Source organism: Trachemys scripta, chromosome 7, assembly GCF_013100865.1.
Source record: "Trachemys scripta elegans isolate TJP31775 chromosome 7, CAS_Tse_1.0, whole genome shotgun sequence".
In the NCBI taxonomy this organism is placed as follows: domain Eukaryota; kingdom Metazoa; phylum Chordata; order Testudines; family Emydidae; genus Trachemys; species Trachemys scripta.
Window position 1 is genome coordinate 93,936,051 of NC_048304.1, and position 22,290 is coordinate 93,958,340.

The following is a 22,290-nucleotide window of genomic DNA, read 5'->3' on the forward strand; positions in this document are numbered from 1 at the left end:
TTTCCAGTATGACCCAAATGTGGACCTAGTTAGCAAGTGTTTAGCTAAACCTCACTTTTGCAAGCAATTACTTTAACGGTGATTCTTTATTTGCTGTAAGTGTAGGGAACCATAGAGCACCTGTCCAAAAATTAGTGACCTGTAAATACTCTGCTTGTAAGTTGTTCCCCTTTCTTTCTCTTTCATCTGTCTTTCTCTTTTTAGATTGTCATCATAGAATATCAGGGTTGGCAGGGACCTCAGGAGATCATCTAGTCCAACCCCCTGCTCAAAGCAGGACCAATCCCCAGACATTTTTGCCCCATATCCCTAAGTGGCCCCCTCAAGGATTGAACTCACAACCCTGGGTTTAGCAGGCCAATGCTCAAGCCACTGAGCTTGGGGCTGCATCTCCTCTGTGCTAAAACAATGCCTTTCACTTGTTGGGTGTCACTGCAATGTAATATAGTAATAGGGAACTAGTCATGCCTCTGTCATCCTTGTTTGCTCCTTCTAAGGCCTCATAATGCATTTCTTGCGCACCCAAAATTCCAAGTGACTACAGTAGGAGTGCCAGTGCACAAGGAATGCATGATCAGGGGCCCGGTTTGGAAGAAACAAATGGCCACTCCCTCAAATACCCTTCAAATGGGACAAACTACACTATAGTGAAAATACATTTTGAAAAAAAGAGAAGATTCAGATTGTTTAATTTTATAAATATCCTCCATGCAAGTAAAGTCTCTTCAATCCCCACAGCTATGCAATATAACCTTGCCTTCAATGTGTCCCAGTATTCTCTACCCAGTGTATTCAGAAGAACAGATTCCAACAGCTTTCAGCATGTTCCTACTGTATTTGGAACACTTCACACTGGCAGTGCTGGGGAGGCGAGAAGCACTAACAAAGAATCCATGGAGAAAATATTATTGTCCCATCTGGTTTCTGTTTTATTGTTTTCCAAACTGTCATCTGTTATACCTCAAGTATTCTTATTTTTTCCAGATACGTGGGCCAAGAGATTATTTACAAAGGGAGCCCAGAGATTCCCCCAACTGAACTATGTATAAAAGAAATTAGACAGGAAAGCATTGGTCTGTTTTAAGTAGAAGTTTCTTCACTTCACTTCTTAAACACAGTGCAAAACAGAAAACATTCAATTTGTTTCCTCGATTTAAAAAAACAAAACAAAACCCTGAACCATTTTGTTGTTTACATTATACTTGTGTAAATGTTTTGCAGCTTACAAGTTCTATGGAAATGCTAAGTAATTCATCCTCATTACCCCTGTGAAAATGGTCCCGATCTTACAGGTGGGAAGACTGAGATGCAGATAGATTAAAGACCATAGCACTAAACCAGCATTGTCAAATGCCCAGACCAGATCTGGCCCACTTGATGTATTTATGTGGCCTTCCTGACACATTCAGCTTCTGCAGAATGTTAACTTAAAAAAAAAAAAAACCCTCATTGTTACAAAGAAATCCTTCTAGTGTAGACTGAACAAAAATCAGCAGATTATCGTCTTCCAGAATCTGCTGACCATCTGAAACAATGGCTGAAAGGGTGTGAACTCCTCTGCCCCATCTTCTATTTATCTCATTGGGGTTTTAACTCTAAAGCTAGTGAAGATACTTTAAATGTCGACACTGATTCTCTCATTTTAGCAGATGGAATCTGAGAGAGCTTGAGTGCATTGAGCACTTCAAATACCTGGGTACCATGACTACAATGGATGCTAAACACCACTTAGAGAGCCCACATAGAATTGGATTCACCTGCTGCTTCAGTGACTCTTAGCCATGTTTGGAGAAATAAAGGTAGTACCACGAAGTATAAAATGAAATTGCTGCAGTCTCTTGTCTCTAGCATCTTGCAATATGCATGTGAGACATGGACGTTAAGGAAACAGGATATTAAGAGGCTTACTGCCTTCAAACTGAAACGCTACAGTGATTGCTGCACGTTAGTTATTCTTTACATGACTAATGAGGAGGTAATTGCCTAAATTTACAGCGTAACCGGAGTGATACTTAATATCAAGATGATCAGACAAAGAAAACTTGAGTTTTCAGAACATGTGGATCAGATGAACAGAGGAAGGTTGCTGAAGCAAGTTTTGCAGGGAGTGGTGTCAGGTGCCAGAGAAGGGGGTACCTTTGGCGAGTTTGGTTTGACAATGTGGTTTTCTGGACAGGATGCAGTATGGCATGCTTCTCAAAGCAGGGTGAAGACTGCCGAATGTGGAGGAAGATTGCTGGACAATGACTCTTGTGTGTTGTGTTTACTGTCCATTGTGATGTGACTCTATGATGCTTTGCACTCTGAAAAAATGTTTGTATATCGTGGCACAAACTGACCTTAGTGAAGCCAAGGATCTGGCCCAATATACTGAAGAATCCTTTAGCTGCTGGAAATGTTTTTATAAGAAAATACATGTGAAATAAGCTGATGTCCACAAAATACAGTGTATTGTCTGTGGGGAAGAGTAGAACTGCCAAGTGTTATGGATGGAGCTTCTTGGAATGAAGAGCCGAGTGCCTAGTTCTTTTCCTCTGAAGGCTACATCACCTATGCAGGACCTTAATTCTTCAGATCCTAGGCAAAATTCCCATTGATTTCAATGGGAATTTTGTGTGTGCAAGGGACTGTAAAATCAGGCTCAAAGAATGATCTGAGCAGCCACATTGCCCTGTTAGGAAATGTCAATGGCTATTGAAGTGCCAAGAAAGACATTATCAGGCACCTATTCTATGTAAAAATGGAAGTGATTAATGGATTTTGAATTATTAAAATAAATATTAACTTTTTTCAAACGTTTCAAAAGGGAATTTCACACTGGGGAAGATGTTCACACATATAACCACAAATCAATCTACCTGTGAAAGGACTCTAACTTTTCTTCGGCTTTTGCTACTTATCTAATTTTTTTTTTAAACAGAATTTCTTCTTTACAGCCTCTTTCTTGATTCTGTGATGCAGAGCATATGATCAGTCTGTGATATCATAATCAATTTAGCAATACAACATGTCACAGTCCTGGTTTAGGACTCCTATTTTTCTTGCATGATCTTTGAAGAGATGATAAAATAGAAAAATCTCAAGTGGATTCAAAATTAGTGTGGGTAGCAAAGGGAATGCAGAAAGTCACAGAGAAAAGTAGTATGATATAAATCCTCATGTGAAAGGGCACAAGCAAAAGGCCTCCCGGACATCCTCATCACATGTAATAAATGCAGCAATGCACTGGGAGAGGCAGGTGCTGTAGGAGAGTGGCATATTTACAAATCATCTTTTTGAAGGGCCACTTACCTGAGCAAAGGATTTCCTTTGTCCTGTAAATCTCAATGTGAGTGAGAGATCAAAAGTCATGGAAAGGTGGGAGTGCTACTGCAGGTAAGGTACTTTCTGGGTTATGATAATACAGTAGTTCTCTTTTCTAACCCATCTAGAATTTTAACCTGAAGCCTGGCAGCACACTAAAGAGAAATCACTGCTCAGTTGGTACTAGAATTCATGAATCTGAAGGACATCTACAAGTTGAGTATGCTTACCAGAATGAAAATTATGGAAACGAATTAGTACTATCAATTAAATCAGGGTTATGGTATAGCTGGCCAGCTCTAACACAAACAAGCAGAGACATCATTTCTAATATAATCCAGATTATCAACAAGACAAAATGAGTCTAAATATCATTTTGCTACTCCAGATATTCAAGACAATTGAAAATCTGCCTCCCCCTGTTAACAAATTTGTACTAGAACAATAATTCATTTTTTCAGGCTCTCTCTCTTTAGCCTTATGAATGTATCATTGATGTGTTCTTTACTATTCATCATCCTTCTCTTTGGTAGTTTACCCATTCATTTCTTGATAATATTTTGTAGGACTAGTAATTCTTTGCATGTCATGTGATGTTTTTGCCTCTTTTTGTTTCTTAGGAAACTTTAAGAACTAGAGCATTAGAATTGGTTTTTGGTTTCCAATTCAAACTGATTCTAAACCAAAAGATCAAATCAGAATCTAAGTAGAAAGGTCAAAGCACTATTACCTCTTAGCCCTTGATTCTAATATGTATGACAATTATTTCATACGGTCTTGTCAACAGTTGTTAAAAACAAACCTGTGTGTAGTGTAGCTGATCCTAGTGTTCGTTGGTTGTTACTAGGCTGTGACATAGCTATTCTCATCCAATTTAGCTATGTTGTTAATAACTGCATGAAGCACTTTGGGCCTGTTTCTACCTCACTTATACCAATTTTACACTGAATCACTTCTATTGACTACAGTGAATTTACTCCTGGTTTACACCATGTGAGAAGGGAATCCAGCCCATTGTGTTCACAGAAGTTGTAGTTGAGAGGAGTTTTTTCCTTTTGCATGATGGCATTGTCTTCAGTGTAGACTCTCTAACGGAAAGTCTAAAATAAACCTTCAGACTGGAAGTATCAATTCAAGAAAAAAAGAATTACCGTAGCTTTTGAAATGGCATTGGTGCTGACCTAAATCGAAGTCAGCTTCTATGGAATAATAAATGTAAGCTCAGTAACTGTTCCCTTTAAATAACCAGAGTGCACACATACCAAGAACACCTGCATTTTCAGTCTGCTCTGTCATGATTTATGAATCATATACGTTGACCTGGTTGTCAGTTTGTTTTCTTTATGACTATATTGGTTTAGCTCAATATGAGTCTGTCTGGGAAAACAGGCAGGAAGGAAAAGTATAGCTCAGGACAGCCACTTCTCAGTAAACACTTAAAAGTTGTTCAGAGAAAATGCCAGAACTATAGCTAACTTTGATTTTGCCTCTGTCCCCAGCCAACCTACAAAACTGGTTTGAACCAGGACAAGAAAAGGCCCATGAACATGGAAAAAGAACAAAAGAACTGTGGCAGGATTGAAAGGGGCCTTTCTCAAGAGAGACACTAGTTGTTTGGGGGAACCAGTGGGGCACACAGGACATTGCTGGGAGTGTTAGACGTTAGGCTTGCATAGGTTGCCATTGGGGGATGATAGCCTTTTAGGTGACTGATGTGTAGGCTGTTTCTTGTTATAAAATCCCTTTTTTTCTAAAATATTTTTTCCTACTACTAAATAAACAATACTGTGGGTTAAGAAGGTTGTGTGGTCAGTGTATTCACTACTGGCCAGACTCCTGAAGAGAAGAACTGCAAGCGCCCAGACTCAATCAGCCATCTGGGTAAGCATGGTTGATTCACAGGGCACTGAGGCCCAGGGCCCAATTTGAGACTAGGAGGATTGCAGAATTTCACCCCAGGAGAGCCACAGGCACAAGGCCTGACACCTGAGGGGTCATGATGACTTAATCCTGCTCCTCTGCTGCCCCACCTCTCCCAACCTGGCTGACCTAGGGTCTCAGGTTGTTTGGTTATCCTGTCCTGCCCTCTCCATCTTAGCAGGAAAGGTGCTGCAGTTCTTGGGCTGTCATTTCCTATCATATGGGCAGGGATAAAACTAGTGTAGATTAATGACGAATTCCATGCTATGGTTCCATACTGCATGCAGGCTAGCTCCAAATCTCACTAACACTGCATGATCTCATTAAGGTAGAAACTCCAGATTTGTGCTCAGTTTATCAAATACCATTCATTACTATTTTGTTTTCAGTTGAGTAGTGAACAGTAGATTTGTTCTAACTCTGGCAAATAAATAAGAATAGCCATGATGGTTTGTTACTTATTGTTGATGGGTTTTCCCATCACTGTAGGTAATCCACCTCCTAGAGATGCAGTAGTTTGGTTGGCAGAAGAATTCTTAGGAGAATACTAACATCCATAGCAGGGGTTAGGTTGGCTTCACTAGGTCTCTCAGGGATGTGAAAAATCCACACCCCTGAGAGACATAGCTATGGTGATGTAACTTTTCAACGTGGACAAGCCCCTACCTTTTTCCAGCATCAAACAAAGTTTAGGGTTTGGTATATAGAGACCGTAGCATCTTGGCAAACATATTATGAAATTAATTGAAACAGAAAAGAAAAAAATATCAAAACAAGGCAAAACACATTGAAACTGTAATCGAGTGATTATGCAAACAAACTTACTTAAAGCCTATTCAAGTCCCTTTTTGGAGACATTGAATATTGGTTAAAGTCTCTTATTTAGTTGAACAGCCCTCCTTGGTGGGGAAGAAAGGGTTAGTTCCGTTCATTTCTGAGTCAGGAATGATAATCACTTTCCTGCTTTAGACAAAACAGAGACAAAGAAGGGAGAGAAGAGAGAGAGGATAGTAAAGATAGGGGAAGATATGATTTTTGTTGATGTTCTCAGGATACAGGGTGGCTGCTATGTCACAGATGCTTTGAGCTGGCAGATCAGCCATGATAGCAGTTGCTTTGGACCCTCGCTCTCCTCCTGAGTCTAGTTGATCTGCTGAGGTCCCTCTCCTTCACTGGTACTTCTCAGCCTGGGCATAGAGGGATTGGCCATATAATGTCCCTATATTGGTGGCATGCAATACAGTTGATTTCAGGATCAGGTGAAATGCCAGCAGAGAGTGATAGGACAGGAGGAAGATAATGGGGGGGGGGGGGGAGAGAAGAGTAGTACATCAGAGAGGGGAAGGCAGAGCAGGATCTCATCTGCATCAGGCTTGGGACCTCACTGGTGCAGCAATGATGGTCAAGCATCCCCAGTGGAGCATCGAGGTCTGGTGTTCTGGCAGTAATGGTTAAAAAGCAAAAACAAAACTTTTCTCCCCTAAAGTTTCTGTTTAAGGATCCCAATCGATCTTCTCATTGGTGGACAAACTAATTAGGCCTAATTTCTGCCAAACCAATTTTGTTTACCAGTCATAATCTTAACCCAGTCCTTGAATGGTATTGGTAGATCCTTTCTGTTGACATTAATTCAGTCTGTCTGTCTCCTTCTCACATATTTTCTTAAATAGTTTTATATAAGCAATAATTTTAACCATTCATGAAACTTTATCCACTTTTCACCAGTTAGGCTAACTAGTAAAGTAGGGTTGTTTGGCCTCAATTGCTACAACACATGTGCTGCTGAGTTTGCTACGCTGATGAAATGGGAAATGAAATTCAAAAGTTCCCGGGGCTTTTCCTATGTACCTGGCTAGTGCATTGGAGTTCAAAGTCCTGTCCAGAGCAGTCACAATGGAGCACTCTGGAATAGCTTCCGGAGGCCAATACCGTTGATTTGCATCCGTACTACCCCAAATTCGACCCAACAAAGTCGATTTTAGCGCTACTCCCCTCGCCGGGGAGGAGTACAAACGTTGATTTTAAGAGCCCTTTAGGTCGATGGAATGGGGTTGGTTGCGTGGATGCATTCGTTTTTAAATCAACCTAATGCGGCTAAATTCAACCTAACCCTGTAGTGTAGACCAGACCTTAGATGTACCATCTGGGTATGGTGACATATTGCTTGTAAATTATCAATGAGTTCCTGTTCCTCCATTTGACACCTCAGTCTCTGATAGTACCTCATGGTTATTACCAGGTAAGAGTAGTTCTAGGTAGATATCTCCCCAACATCCTTTATAGGGAATACTGATACAGAGAAGTCATTTAGCTTCTTAGTGATGTCCATATCTTCCTTGATTGATCCTTTTAACAACCCTGGCGATCCAATGGACCCACAGATTCTTTCATAGGCTTCCTGCTTCTGACATAGTTAAATAATCTCTATTTGTTTTTATCTCTTTACCTATTTGCTCTTCCATATTAGCCCTTTTAGTTTCATTCTTTCAGTTTGCCTCCTGCAGTTCATGATCCGAACTGGCTTTACTAGGATTAGATTTAAAAATTCTGGAGGATGAGGATCTTTGTATGGTTTGAACAATCTCTTGAACATTGCCCTTTAACATACTGGTTTACTTCTTGTCTTACTGCTTCCCTGTTTTTCAAAGGTACAAATGGCATCTGAGATACTGTCATTGTTTTCTTAAGTAACACCAATTCCAAATGTAAGGATTATATTTTTTTACTTTAGTGTTTTTTTGACTAGCCACTTCATTTAATTGAAATCTCCTTTTCTCAGGACAAAAAGATTAATTGATTGGTGTTAAGGTTCTATAAATAGTATTATAATCAATATATTTTAAAGGATAATTTGGCTTTTTTAACAAATCAGTTCTCTGTTGGAAAGACTTACCTCTAAAGCATTTAAAAAAAGGGGGAGGGGGAGCTAAAGCAAGCTAAGGTTACTGTCAGCTAGGGATGTAAATAACGTTTTAAAAAAGAAAACGTTTAAACTATTAAAATTTTACTGGTTAAATGTTTAACCCCCAGCGGAAGCACATCCGGGGTCCCAGCTGCCCCCGTTCCCCCACACACGGGTCCCAGCTGCCAGCCCGCACGCCCGGGGCTCTGTTGGTGCAGGGGCAGCTGGGACCGGGGGGTGGGGACTGGTAGCCAGGACCCCAGGGATGGCTCACAGACAGGGGATGGCAGCCGGGATATGGAGGGGAGGGGAGAAATGGCAGTGAAGTCCCACAGCCAGAGTTTAAATGTTAACTGGAATACCTTACCGATACTTATCGGTTAATTGGTTAACCGTTTAACATTTTACATCCCTACTGTCAGCAGTAATTTGAATTAGAATTTTAACTTGATTAGTATCCGAACAAACAGAAAATTTTATTCCAAAGGATTTGCTTTGTAAAGTCATATTTTGGTAATTGCACAATAAATCTGAAACTAGTCTTATTCCAGATTTATACTCAGGCATTTTATTAACAATGAATGAACAAAAAGCACTTGGAAAAAATTTTAGATAATTTTTTTTTCTCTTAAAAGTTCATATCAACAGAACAAATGAGTGGCTTATTGTAATTGAACAAATTCAATACAAAACTAAAGGACTGGAGATTTACTGCTATTTATAGACCCGTAAATGGTGCTATAAAAGACCTTTTTGTCATTTATTCCAGCATCTTGACTGAGGGTGAATTTTGCCTTAAAGTTTCTCTCTCATAAGAACAACCACACTGGGTCAGACCAAAGATCCATCTAGCCCAGTATCCTGTCTTCCGACAGTGGCCAATGCCAGGTGCGCAGGAGGGAATGAACAGAACAGGTATTCATCAAGTGATCCATGCCCTGTCGCCCATTCCTAGCTTCTGGCAAACAGAGACTAGGGACACCATCCCTGTCCATCCTGACCAATAGCCATTGATGGACCTATTCTCCATGAATTTACCTACCGGGTACTTCTTTTTTGAACGCTGTTATAGTCTTGGCCTTCACAATATCCTCTAGCAAAGAGTTCCACAGACTGAATGTGTATTGTATGGAAAAATACTTCCTTTTGTTTGTTTTAAACCTGCTGCCTAAAAGCTGTGTTATCCGGCCTTGTGCCAACCGAAAAGCTCTATAAACCGGCATTTCTAATCTTCATAGAAAGTCTGGTTTATAGTCCGGTTGGTGCGGGGCCGGCAGGCTCCCTACTTGGCTCCACCTGGCTCCCCGGAAGGAGCATCATGTCCCTGCTGCTCCTAAGCGGAGGAAAGACCATAAGGAGTGCAGAGGGAGTGCGGAGCCAGCACTCAGAGCAGGGCGGGGGCAGCGCGCAGAGCCGTCTGCCTCACCTCTGCCTAGGAGCAGCAGGGACAGGTCGCCACTTGCAGGGAGCTGCCCGAGGTGGGCGCCCCCCAGATCCAGCACCCCAAAACCCCTCCTATGCCCCAACCCCCTGCCCTGAGCCCCCGCCATACCCAAACTCCCTCCCAGAACCTACGCACCGCATCCTTCCCCCCTGCCGTGCCCCAACCCCCAGCCCCACACTCCCTCCCGCACCCAAACTCTCTCCTTAGCTAACTGGTATTTTTCATTTACCAGCACACCCCCCCCCCCCCCCCCCCCAACATGCTGGATAAAAAAAGCTTTTACTATAATTTCATTTGGTGACCCCTAGTTCTTGTGTTATGAGATGGGGTGACCACATCTGCATGCAGTATTCAAGATGTGGGCGTAACATGGAATTTATATAGAGGCAACATGATATTTTCTGTCTTATCTATCCCTTTCTTAATGATTCCCAACATTCTGTTCCCTTTTTTGACTGTTAGTGCACATTGAGTGGAAGTTTTCAGAGAACTATCCACAATGACTCCAAGATCCTGCGGCCTGTGGTGCTTCCCGCAGCCCCCATTGGCCTGGAATGGCGAACCGCGGTCAGTGGGAGCTGCAATTGGCCGAACCTGCAGACACTGCAGGTAAACAAATGTCTCGGCCCACCAGCAGATTTCCCTGATGGGCCGCGTGCCAAAGGTTGCCAATCCCTGACTTAGCTCATTGCAAGATCAGGGTGTCCAGGCCTGCATACAGCCCCATTAACTTCAGTGGAGTTCCATGTGGATGCAGGGGTCTGCCCAAATAAAACTCACTGTGGGATCTGGACCTTAATTAGGCCAACTGAAAGCAGGGATAATAGTGTTTGTCTGCTTTTGCAAAGTATTGTGAGATCTGCAGATCAAAAAGCAATGGATGGAGTACATACAAACTAGTATTAACTACATTTTCCAGAGAAAGTAGATGAGATATATAACTCCCACTGACTTAAACATGCATAGGTAAGAGCAGAATTTTGGCCTAGAACAGACAAGGGATTCTGGTAACATTCTCATTGTCTAGTCTTTCAGTCATGTAACAGATACGTTCTACAGGAACTTGAAAAATTTAGATGAAATCAAGAAAATCTGCATTGTATGTGAAAAGTTGTTAAAACAGTAAACTGGGACTCAAGAGACTCAAGCTGGCCTATTAGGCATACTCCTTAGCTACCAAAGCAGTACTGCATGCACATAAAAATACAGGAAGGAAAAAACAAGAGGATTTCCCAAGAGGGAAGGGAGAGAGAGATCATACAGGCCCCAGTCCCTCAAGCTGATCTCCACGGCCACATGGATCCATCTGTGCAGCTCCAATATCAAGTTTGGAGGCAGAGCAAAGAGTTTCTCTCTTGTGCCACTTGTAGGATAGCCAGGGGTACTGGAGTTATTAGCTACAATAGTAACTTTACTATTAACTGATAGTGAAGATGCCGCATGAACCTATAGCTAAATAATGAGGCTGAAAATCAGGAATTTGGGGTTATAGTCACAGTTTTGCTTCTGATCTTCTGTGTAACCTTGGTAAATTAATTAATCTCTGTGCCTACATTTCACTATTTGTAAAATGGGGATAGTGAAGCTTTATTTTCTTTCTGAATTGGTCTGAGACTTATGGACTAAATAACTGATTATTAGGTGATATTCACTGAGCCATCTACATCACTTCAACTTTCTACAAAACATACACATTCTTTCTGTGTTAGATCATTTAAACTAGTGTCTGATGAATATCTATTAGAAGCATGCAAGGCTTGTTATTCTGAGTATGATAAAATACATTTGCAAAACATAAAATATTAGAAGGATTGTGGCTTGTACTAAAGAAATGATCAGTCCTATTATTTGAACCTTTGATTTGCAGAGCTTGAAAGTAATGCACAAGCTACATTAAATACAGTGCAATCATATACAGAGCTTTAGTATTATGCAGTCTGTGTTAATTCACTCAACATAAACTGCATTTTTAAAGAGTTAAGGGCTGACAAAAATAAAGCAAATACATTCATGAGCAACATTTGAAACAACAGCAGTCAATCAAGTAATTAGGAACAACAAGGAGTCTGGTGGCCCCTTAAAGACTAACAAATTTATTTGGGCATAAGCTTTCATGGGTAAAAACCTCACTTCTTCAGATGCAGAAGTGAGGTTTTTACCCATGAAAGCTTATGCCCAAATAAATTTGTTAGTCTTTAAGGGGCCACCAGACTCCTTGTTGTTCCTAATTACTTGATTGACTGCTGTTGTTTCAAATGTTGCTCATGAATGTATTTGCTTTATTTTTGTCAGCCCTTAACTCTTTAAAAATGCAGTTTATGTTGAGTGAATTAACACAGACTGCATAATACTAAAGCTCTGTATATGATTGCACTGTATTTAATGTAGCTTGTGCATTACTTTCAAGCTCTGCAAATCAAAGGTTCAAATAATAGGACTGATCATTTCTTTAGTACAAGCCACAATCCTTCTAATATTTTATGTTTTGCAAATGTATTTTATCATACTCAGAATAACAAGCCTTGCATGCTTCTAATAGATATTCATCAGACACTAGTTTNGGGTAAAAACCTCACTTCTGCATCTGAAGAAGTGAGGTTTTTACCCATGAAAGCTTATGCCCAAATAAATTTGTTAGTCTTTAAGGGGCCACCAGACTCCTTGTTGTTTGTGTAGATACAGACTAACACGGCTACCCCCTGATACTTGAAGTCATTAGGAAGGCACTCTGATGCTTACAATTTGGAGAGGAATAAAGCCTCTGAAATTGTTTTGCTTGTATTCATTTTTTTCAGACTCAAGATTGTTTGGATACAGTTTGCATTGAGTAATTGTATTTTTTTAATTACACAATAGGTCCAATTATCCCTGCTCTGACACAGGGGGAGAAAATAATGCACAGGAGGCATCCAGATTTGGGCTGCTTGCACTAAGAGAGCCCAAGAGGGGAGGTTGGCTGAAGCTGTTAGAAGTATGCCAGTCCCTGAGGGCATATTGTTGCTCAAGAATATAGCCCTGCCCCTGCGGTGTACCAGAAAGTAAACACTGAAACTATTCAGTGGGCAGGAGTCGTCCAGCAGCCAGTAATAAGCATGCTCCCTCAGCACTCCTTGAGGTTATACCTGCTCCTAGCTTCTGTAGGCATAATGCTTCTTTGTTATACCCTCTCTGACTGGATAAACTTGTATGATCCTTAGTTGGGCACATAATTTTTAGTTCAAAAGCAGTAAAACTTAAGTTGTCAGTGATGCTTTTTAGGAGGCATTAGGATGTACTGATAAGGAATCAGAGGTTAAGTTATCTTAGTACAGGTATGTAGTATGTTTAGTCCCAGCACCTACATTTAATTCTGGGACTAAAACACTGTGGGGAATGTTCTAAGCACAAATGGGCAAAACTTCAAGTGATGATGCTTTTTTTTAATTGTTGGTTGTTGACTGTGATGAGATCCTTGGTTGGAAAGCATAAGTACAAATCATTATGATTGGTTTATGAAGATGTTCTTATGAAAATAGAATGTCAAGGGAATCAAAGCCTCTCAGGTAAAGTGTCAAATACACAGGATCATTCCATATAAAACGGAATATATGAGGTTTTGTGACTGCTCAGCTACTGCTATTCATACATATTGATTTGGGGAATAAGACACAAACTATCCCTTATTCTAATCACACAAGTGAGGGAACTGCACTTGGAATTGAAACCTTGCAAAACTGCATAGCTAATAAATGTGTATTTCAGTTATTGTTACTTTTTGGCCTGAGCAGTTAGCTAGTATTCCAGCCCTTGCTGGGTTGTTTCCATTAGGAGAAGAAATTGATCATGAGAGTCAGGTATTTCTCTGGTGCAATCCTGTTTATTTACAAAGAATGTACAGAAAGGTGTGTTCCCTGAACGCAGTAAGAACAAACAGGCAGTTTCTTTGATCATAATTTCAAAGTCTGTCTCTCGAGCGTGTCCTGTGCCCCCAAGAAGCTCTGTCTCTGCTCTCTCTTGGGGCAAGCTTTCTGCTACTTCTCTTGCTTTCTCCTGGCTTTCTTGTTGCTTTCTGTTTTACACACACAATTACACCCAATCAATACCCAAACCCTCCTGAATTTTCAATCAGTCCTTTGCACACATGGTTTAGCTTCTGCTCAGGCCTTTCCATGCAAGCCAGTGCTTTGGGAATTAGCATCTATTGTTTCATCTATCGCTACACAAGAGGCATTTAATTGCTCTTTCATTTAGTCTGATAGAAACATGCTTACTATACCAATTAACTTTAACCAGGTGATTGACAGCAGTCATTAACACTTTCCAGGGTAACATTATACAAGGACAACAAACATTGTGCATTAAAATCTATGTCTTTATTTTAAAACATCAGGACTGGCTAGTTTCCAGGTATTTTGGGTGAGTTTTCAGGGAGTGTGGTAATTTGCAAGCAGGTAGAGGAGAGGCCAGACCAGGACTACTACGGAGAGCCAATCCCACCTTTCCACGGCCAGGAACTTCTCTGCCTTCCTTGGAGCCTTGCCCTGCTGATGAATCTTGCGCTATGCAGCTCTGCCAAGATATGGCAGGGGCCGGAATTGGGGAAGAAAAGGAAGAGGGTCCACAGCTATACTCTGAGGCCAGCTCATGAAGAATGTAATATAAGAGGGTGGTTTTGGAGCTTCAGGGGGTGCAGAGAAAAGGCTTGGAAGGGTGTCTGAGCAGCTGAGTTGGGGAAGGAAACTGGAGATAGATACACTATCTGGGACATAAGCATTAAGATTCTAAGGGTTAAATCAGCATGTCTCAACATTGGATGAACCCCACCTCCCCATCTGGGAGCAGCAGACTGGGGTGGGGGGAGGGGTAGAGGAGAGCTGCAATTTGACATGGGGAAAGCTTCCCCAGATCCACCCTTCCTTCTTCTATAAGTTTGCTTCTGGTGCTACAGGTAAAATGATGGGCTTTCCTTCCTCCCTCTGTTTCTAACGTGGCTTGCTATGGTAATAGCTCATACATGCAACCCCTGCTTCTGTTCTTTGCACCCGTGACTTTGCCTCAAATGTGGGTGGCACCAATGGAGTCTCAAGCAGACTTCTGATAGGTCGAATGGAATAGAGAGAGAGGGGAAATTAGATTTTTTTAAAATAGAACATAGCAATTAAAAATCAGTATTGTTTTACCTCTCGTGAAATGAGAACTTCAGGTACAGGCTAGTCTCATCTTACGTGGGGGATCCGTTCCTCGGTTAGCGCGTAAAGCGAAAACCACGTATAGTCAAAATTACATTGAGTTGAATGGCGGGCGGAATCGCCCACACTACAAGCACAGTATTAAAATTGTTGTTGTTCTCTTTTTTTGTTGTTTTTGTTTCGTTTTTACGACCGCGTAAAGCTGAAATCGCGCATGTTAAATGCGCGTAAGATGTGACAGACCTGTACTGTGACAAATGGATAGAATGGGCATTCTAGTAATTTCACATCAGCTTCTTTTAGAACCAGGGTAATCCTTTCTGAAATGCTATTTTGTCATTTCTTTTAGAAACATGGCTGAGGCTTTAAGATATGGCCTCTGTTTGGAGCTTAGGGACAGGGTGAATTTAGTGGGGGAGTCACTGGAACTCTGAAAAAGTGCATTAGTATTGCATCAGGAATGGATCACACAAAAGTACACTTGGTTTATTGTTGGAAATTTTTAAATTTAAACTAAGAGTTATCAGGGAGAAGGGATAGTGGTTTGAGCATTGGCCTGCTAAACCCAGGGTTGTGAGTTCAATCCTTGAGGGGGCCTTTTAGGGATCGCAGCAGGGGGAATCTGTCAGGGACAGTACTTGGTCCTGCTAGTGAAGGCAGGAGACTGGACTCGATGACCTTTCAAGGTCCCTTCCAGCTCTATGAGATAGGTGTATCTCCATATTAAAAAAAAAAAAAAAAAAAAAACCCACGGAAATAGATTTTGTATAATTTTTTTACAAAATGTCCATTTCCTGTCTGATGTTTTCTGTACCAAGTTTCACTCTGGATTTAACTTCTATGTTTCAGTTATCACAGGTTTATAATTCAGTTTCATATTATAAAGCCAGGCAGATCCTGAATAACATAGTAAGATCCAGTATAGGATAAAGTGTTCCTAGATAAACTGTAAACAAAAAAGGGTGACATTGAGATTGGCTTAGACAATCTTGTGTGACAGGATAAACTTGTTTCAGTCTGTGCAGTGGGATATGCTCTGTAGCTGAAAATTGTGCAGAGGATCAAAAAGACTGCAAAAAGACTCTTGTACAAGAGACACGCCTACGTTCATTTCAGTTGCATTGAGTTTTATCTATGGGAGCTTGCTACGGGCGCAATGCTCTGGGCAGCGGGGCTGCGAGCTCCTGGGGTAGCTCTGTGCTGAGCAGTGTGTGGCTGGCTCCAGCCGGGTGGCACGGCTGTAGCACCGCCAGCCACCGGTGCTCCAGGCAGTGTGGTAAGGGGGCAGGGAGCAGTGGGGATTGGATAGAGGGCAGGGGAGTTTGGGAGGTGGTCAGGGGCCGGGGATGTGGATAGGGGTCAGGGTGGTCAGAGGGTGGGGAGCTGAATGGGGGCGGGGATTTTGGGGGTGGTCAGGGAGAAGGGGTGGTTGGATGGGGCAGTGTTCTGGGGGTGAGGTGGTAGTCAGGAAGGAGAGGAGGGGTTGGATGGGGTGGCGGGGGGCAGTCAGGGAGCAGGGTGGGTGGATGGAGCAGGGGTCCTGGGGGGGGCCGTCAGGAATGAGAGGAAGGATTGGATGGGGGCAGTCAGGGGTGGGGGTTCCAAGGGCGGTCAGGGGACAGGGAGAAGAGGTGGTTAGATGGGGCAGGGGTGCCGGGGGGGGCAGTCAGGAAGGAGAGGGGCTGGTTGGATGGGCGGTGGGGGGTAGTTAGGGGTGGAGGGTCTGGGGGTGGTCAGGGACAGAGAGCAGGAGGGGGGGGGGCGGGGGGGGGGGGGGGGGGGCGTCAGGGGGAGAGAAGCAGGGGGGGTCAGATAAGGGGTGGAGGCCAGGCCATGCCTGGTTGTTTGGGGAGGCACAGCCTTACAATTTCTGAAACCCGATGTGGCCCTCAGGCCAAAAAGTTTGCCCGCCCCTGATATAGAACTAAAGTCAGGAAACCTGGATTCCATTTTTATCTGTCAGTGTTGAACTTTGTGACCTTAGGCAACTCGTTTAAACTTCAGTGCCTCAGTTTCACACCTATAAAATAGGGATCATATTACTTATTACTTTTCTAAAGTATTTTACCATCCTCTATGAAACGTGTTATATATGTGCAAATTACTGTTTTTTTCATTGAGTGTTTGTGTTACAAATAAAAAAGAGAAACAGTTTTTTTTTTTAAAAGCAGGAATCTATTATATGGTTATTATGTGTTATATTATGAAACAGCTGAGTATTTATATAGAAAATCTTAATCTTTTGAATATTGTTAAGTGGCTTGAAATACGACTACTTGTTTCTTGTGAAGTGAAAGCTTAAACTTTGGATATGATTATCAGTTGTTATATCTCCCCTAAATATTTTTCATCTTGAACAATCAAGATAATTTTCTTGCTTTTTGTTTTAAAATGGTTATAATTTTGAATAAACCTATTTAATCATGGTTAATGTAGATAACCAAGTTACAAGGACATTTGGCATCATATACAAAATATCATATTTGTTTCTGTCCTTGGGAAAGGATTGGTATTTTAATAAACCAAAAGCTCAACACATTTATTGAGGACCACATTTGAATGGTTTATGAAAGCAGCTCTCCAGCAATCCTTATTGTATGTGAGACTAAATAAATCATGTAAAGATATTCAAAGTTTCAGAGGTATTCAGAAATGAAACACTTACATTTATTAGACAAAGCTGTATTTAGTGGAATGTGCTGAAAAGCTTATATTACAGTAATAATATATTTGCCTGAGTCTAAAGAGTTATATATAGGTAGCAGTGACATAACCCAGATCATAGCTCTCAAAGAAGCAGTAAGTATAGATAAAGGATCCAATCTTGCAAGCACTTATGATCAGATGTAGTGCTTACTACTGCAAGTAGTCCTGCCGATTCATAATAGTGCGTGTTACGCTCACACAGTCTGAAGTGCTTGCAGGTACTAAGAGTATGAAAGCCAGCACTTGTGCCATTTTCTCTAGGACTTTGATCATCATCAGCAGTTGAAACACCCTTTTATACCTGTAATTATGATTGCAGTCAAATTAAGTAAGACTTCTTCAACCGATGATTTGCCAACACTTTTTCAAAGCTATGAGAATAGGACTCCTTCACAAGGACTACTCATTGTAGAACATTGTACCTCTAGAAGTTCCAGAAAGGAAACATCCTTCAAGGATCCAAGCTGTGATTAGTTGGATTTCATCCCACTACTACAAGGAATGAATGAATTTTGAAATTGTCCTGAAATCCCTTCAGGAATTTAAAACCTTAAAACATTATACAGTCAAGAGGTGTATTATAAATGTGGTTCAGGTCATGTCATGTGTCTAAAATCTTGACCTTGAAAATGATCGGAGGGGAAGAAATCATGTGCTCTGACACTGCCTCTAGCAGCTGATGAGTCTGGATGAAAAAAGATTGCTAGCAGTCCTGAAGAAGGCTGCTGCATGGTTTCATATAGATTGACAGATTTCAAGGTGAGAAGGGACCATTATAATATAATCTGATCACCTGCATAACGCAAGGCATAGAGCCTCACTTGGTAACTTCTGCATCAAGCTCAGAATGTCTTCCTAAAATATATGCTATAACTTAAACAGACGATCAATCTTGAGTTAAAGAATTCAAGAGATGGAGAATCTACCATGTTCCTAGGTAAACTATTCCAGTGGTAAACTATTCCACCCTCACTATTCCACTTTATTTCTAGTCAATTAGTCTATCTTCTGCTTCTAACCATTTAAATCTCCTTATGTCTTTCACTGCTAGATTAAAGAGTCATCTATTTCCTGAAGAAGCTGTCAGCCATGCCAAATAAACACACTTGGGGGAGGTGATAATGCCCTGGTAAAAGGAAAAATTAAGTTATAAGGCAAAATTGTCTTGTCCAAGGTGCTACTCATCTCCTGCATCTTGTTGATTCAGAGAGCAGAATCACTTGAGAGTGCTTTCAGAGAAACTATGCCAGGATAAGAATAGCATGGCATGAGGTCTAAAAGTTACTTTATAAACTTTCTCCACTTCAGTGATGCTTTGCTGAAGGGTGTGCACATACCTCACCATTGCCCTGTATTTCACAGAGGAGACATTTGGAGAAAAAATGTAATTTCTTATCTTGGGCTTTGGGAGCAAGCTCCCATTGCTAAAATGCAGAACCTAATGATCTGATATTCCCACAGAGCTGACTCCCCCTTTGGGAACTCAGTGAAAGATCAGGTCTAGTATAGGGTTGTTTGTTTATTTTAAAAATATTAGATATTGAATGTCTCTAGCAAATGCATTTGGTGGAACAGTTTGAGTCAAATGGATGAAAATTGCAAAGATCTCTCCCGCTCAAAATGCATAGGTACAAATTTTGTTTAACCATAAATTCAACCTGAGGGTGTTTGTGTTTGCAAACTCATGTTACCACATAATGTTAAGGTGCAATACCAGTTTAGCTAATTCTGCTGGGATGGTCACATAGATGCTAGGAGCTTGCTCTTGCTGTATAACATCTCTTTAAGAGCACTGCTTCTCCATGAAGCCAGCCCCTTCTAGACACCAGAAATCTGAAAACTTCTGGGATAGCACTATAATAAGATGACATCACAGTACAAATGTCAGCCAGTTGTGACACAGTATATGTCTTTGGTTGGGGAAATTAATGCAAGCTGGGAATTCTTTGATTGTAACATCATTAGTTCTTTATCGCTAAGAAAAGGATTAAGAAAACAAATTGGTTTCACTTTGAATTTCTTGCATGCTTAGGTTAATAAAGTACAAAGGTCATCATAAGAAGTTATTGATAAAGCTAAGGCTCAGACTGTTAAAAATAACTATTTATGGCACAGCTTGCGGGACACAAATCTAACAATCCAATTAACTCAAACCACGATAGACCCTCCTCCCGCCCATGCCCCTTCACTGAAAGGGACTGCAAGGGTTGCAGCATTCTGCCCTGTGCCACCATAGATATCCCTCTTACACCTGGGTTGTTCCTCCATGGGGAGATCTGTTAGCTTTCTAGTACCTGTATGCTGGCTTACAGGCCAGGGCTGTGGGAAGCCCTAGAATTGGGGCCAGAGAGTGGCTTGTCTAGCAGGAAAATCCAAAAGCTCCAAAGTCCTGGTCTTACCCAGATGCTAAGATCTATATTCAAGAGAGATGGTAAAAAATACACTTCTGAAATCATACATGAAGCACTGTATCTGTAAAATGAGGATAGAGAAAAATAAAACCAAGATAATAAAGAGTTATTATTTAGTATTAAAACTAGCCCCAGCAGATTTTCTCACCCTGAAGCTCTAGCAATGATTTGTAGCTCAAGAAAGTAAACAATAAGAGAACACAACATTCTATTTAAAAAGAGACAGAGACAGAGATCCCTGTAAGTATTCCCAGATAAAACTATTTCTCTTCAAAATTTCCATTAATAGAAGAAAGGATTAAAATGAAGGGGAAACGCTTTTGTGCAGTTGAGGGTTTCTCCCTTGTACTGAGCATGCTCCAGCTGACTGCTTATAAAGCCAGGTTGTTCTGCCACACCACAGATTAAAGGAAACTTTGAGGAGGGAGTCATTAAATGGAGGACTCCTTTAGCCAGGAGTTTCCAAGAGAATTAGATATTTCCCCTTTTGAAAGGTAAGTTTAGCAACATTATTTCACTCTTCTAACAGTTTCTTCTATTACAAGACTCTGTTACATTTAAGGGTAACCTCTGACACTTATTCTAGAAAGGGAGGATAGTAACTTACAAAATTCTCCAATGAAAAATAGTGTGGCTTAAAGTCCCAAGAGAGGAAGCAGCAAGAAAGTTATTGCTGGACAAGACTTGCTAAGCAGTCCTGTTTCAGCATTAAAGGGGGAAAGAAAAATAACTTTCTCTTAAAAGCAAATGATATTGCCTGTAAGTACTAACCACCAAATATGATCCATCTTTTAGACCCTGCTGCTCCCCACACATACAGCTTTCCTTATTTCTTTAATTTGCTGCTTTATTTAATTAGTGCCCATAGACACTGTCATGGGAATATTGCTTCCACTCAAAGCCTTTGCTTGACCCTGTAGACGTTACTCATGTGGTTAGTCCTTTTGCTCTGTCTTCTCTTGAGCTTCCGCCCTCTCCTTTCCTGTGAAACTGCCCACTCAGAAGATCACAAAAGTAATCTTTCTTTCCATATCTATGATCTGTTCTCTGTGCTCATTCTCCTTCATCTCTCTAGTGCAGTGGTTCCCAAACTAGGGTTTGTGAAATGTTACAGGGGGTTATCGGGGAGGAATTCCCTAATGGCAGACAGAGCTGTCCCTAGGGACTCTGGGCAGCATGGGGCCAGCAGCTTCCAAGAGCTAAGCAGATCAAAGCAAGCATATCTATCACACTGAGAAGATTTAAACTTCAAGACTCCTTATAAGAAATGGAAAGGGAGGTGGATATTTTTTGCTGTTTTTAAAATTAAATAGGCTGCTAGTATTGTTTTTAAAATCATTATGAACAAATTTAAGCTTTGTTGTAATGTGTGTTTTGCCTGGACTGCTCAAGACCTGAATGCTTGTGTAGAAGGAACTCTTTGAGCAGAGGGATAGTTCAGTGGTTTGAGCATTGGCCTGCTAAACCCAGCGTTGTGAGTTCAGTTCTTGAGGAGGACCACTTAGGGATCTGAGGCAAAAATCGGTACTTGGTCCTGCTAGTGAAGGCAGGGGACTGGACTTGATGACCTTGAAAGGTCCCTTCTAGTTCTACAAGATAGGTATATCTCCATATATTTATTTATCTTTGTGCTGTTTCACAGCTGATACTCCTTTGTGAAACATATAAGACAAGGCTCCTAACAGGTGTATTCAAAGTGATACAAGCTACGAAAGTGAGATCTAGGAAGAGTGTTGCCATTTTCATGTAACCCTTCTGCCCGTCAGAGTTGGCAGCAACAAGGGCCGGGTTCAGTGTCTAGGGGTTCTGTTTTAATAACACAATGCAAAACCAGCTCGAGCCCCCACCCAGTGACCTGGGACAATTACATACCAACCCCCTGGGTGCCTCTAAGAGGCAATACTTCCCCTCTCGCAAGCACGGAGTCCGAGTGTAGCAAAAGCCTTTTAATAAAGGAGGAAAAAACAATGCGGCATTATCTTGGGGAAACACCACAAACCGAATTCATAACACAAACCATGAGCAAAAGACCCACCCCCAAGTTAATTTGGCAGTGTCCTTTTCCCCCTTAGGGTCCAGCAACCCAACAGTCAACCCACCCACAGTTGCTGACCTTGGTCAGTACCACCCCCAGAGTTCCGAAGTTCATCTGCAGAGTTTACCTCCCAGCCTGGGTGGAAGTGGGGGGGAGGTATGGAGGGCATCTCACATGCTCCGCTGCTCGGGTTGACAGCAGAGTGCCATGCCTCTCCATGGGGTTCTGCTGCAATCTTCACCACCAGCTGCGCCTCTCCACCAGTTGTCCTGCTGGCCACTCCGCTCTGCTCTCCGCCAGCCACCCGGCTATCTGCTCCGCTCTGCTCCACTCGCCATCCTGCTATCCGCTCCACAACTTGTCTTCAGGCTCTCCCCCACTTAACACAGCACTTAGTAACT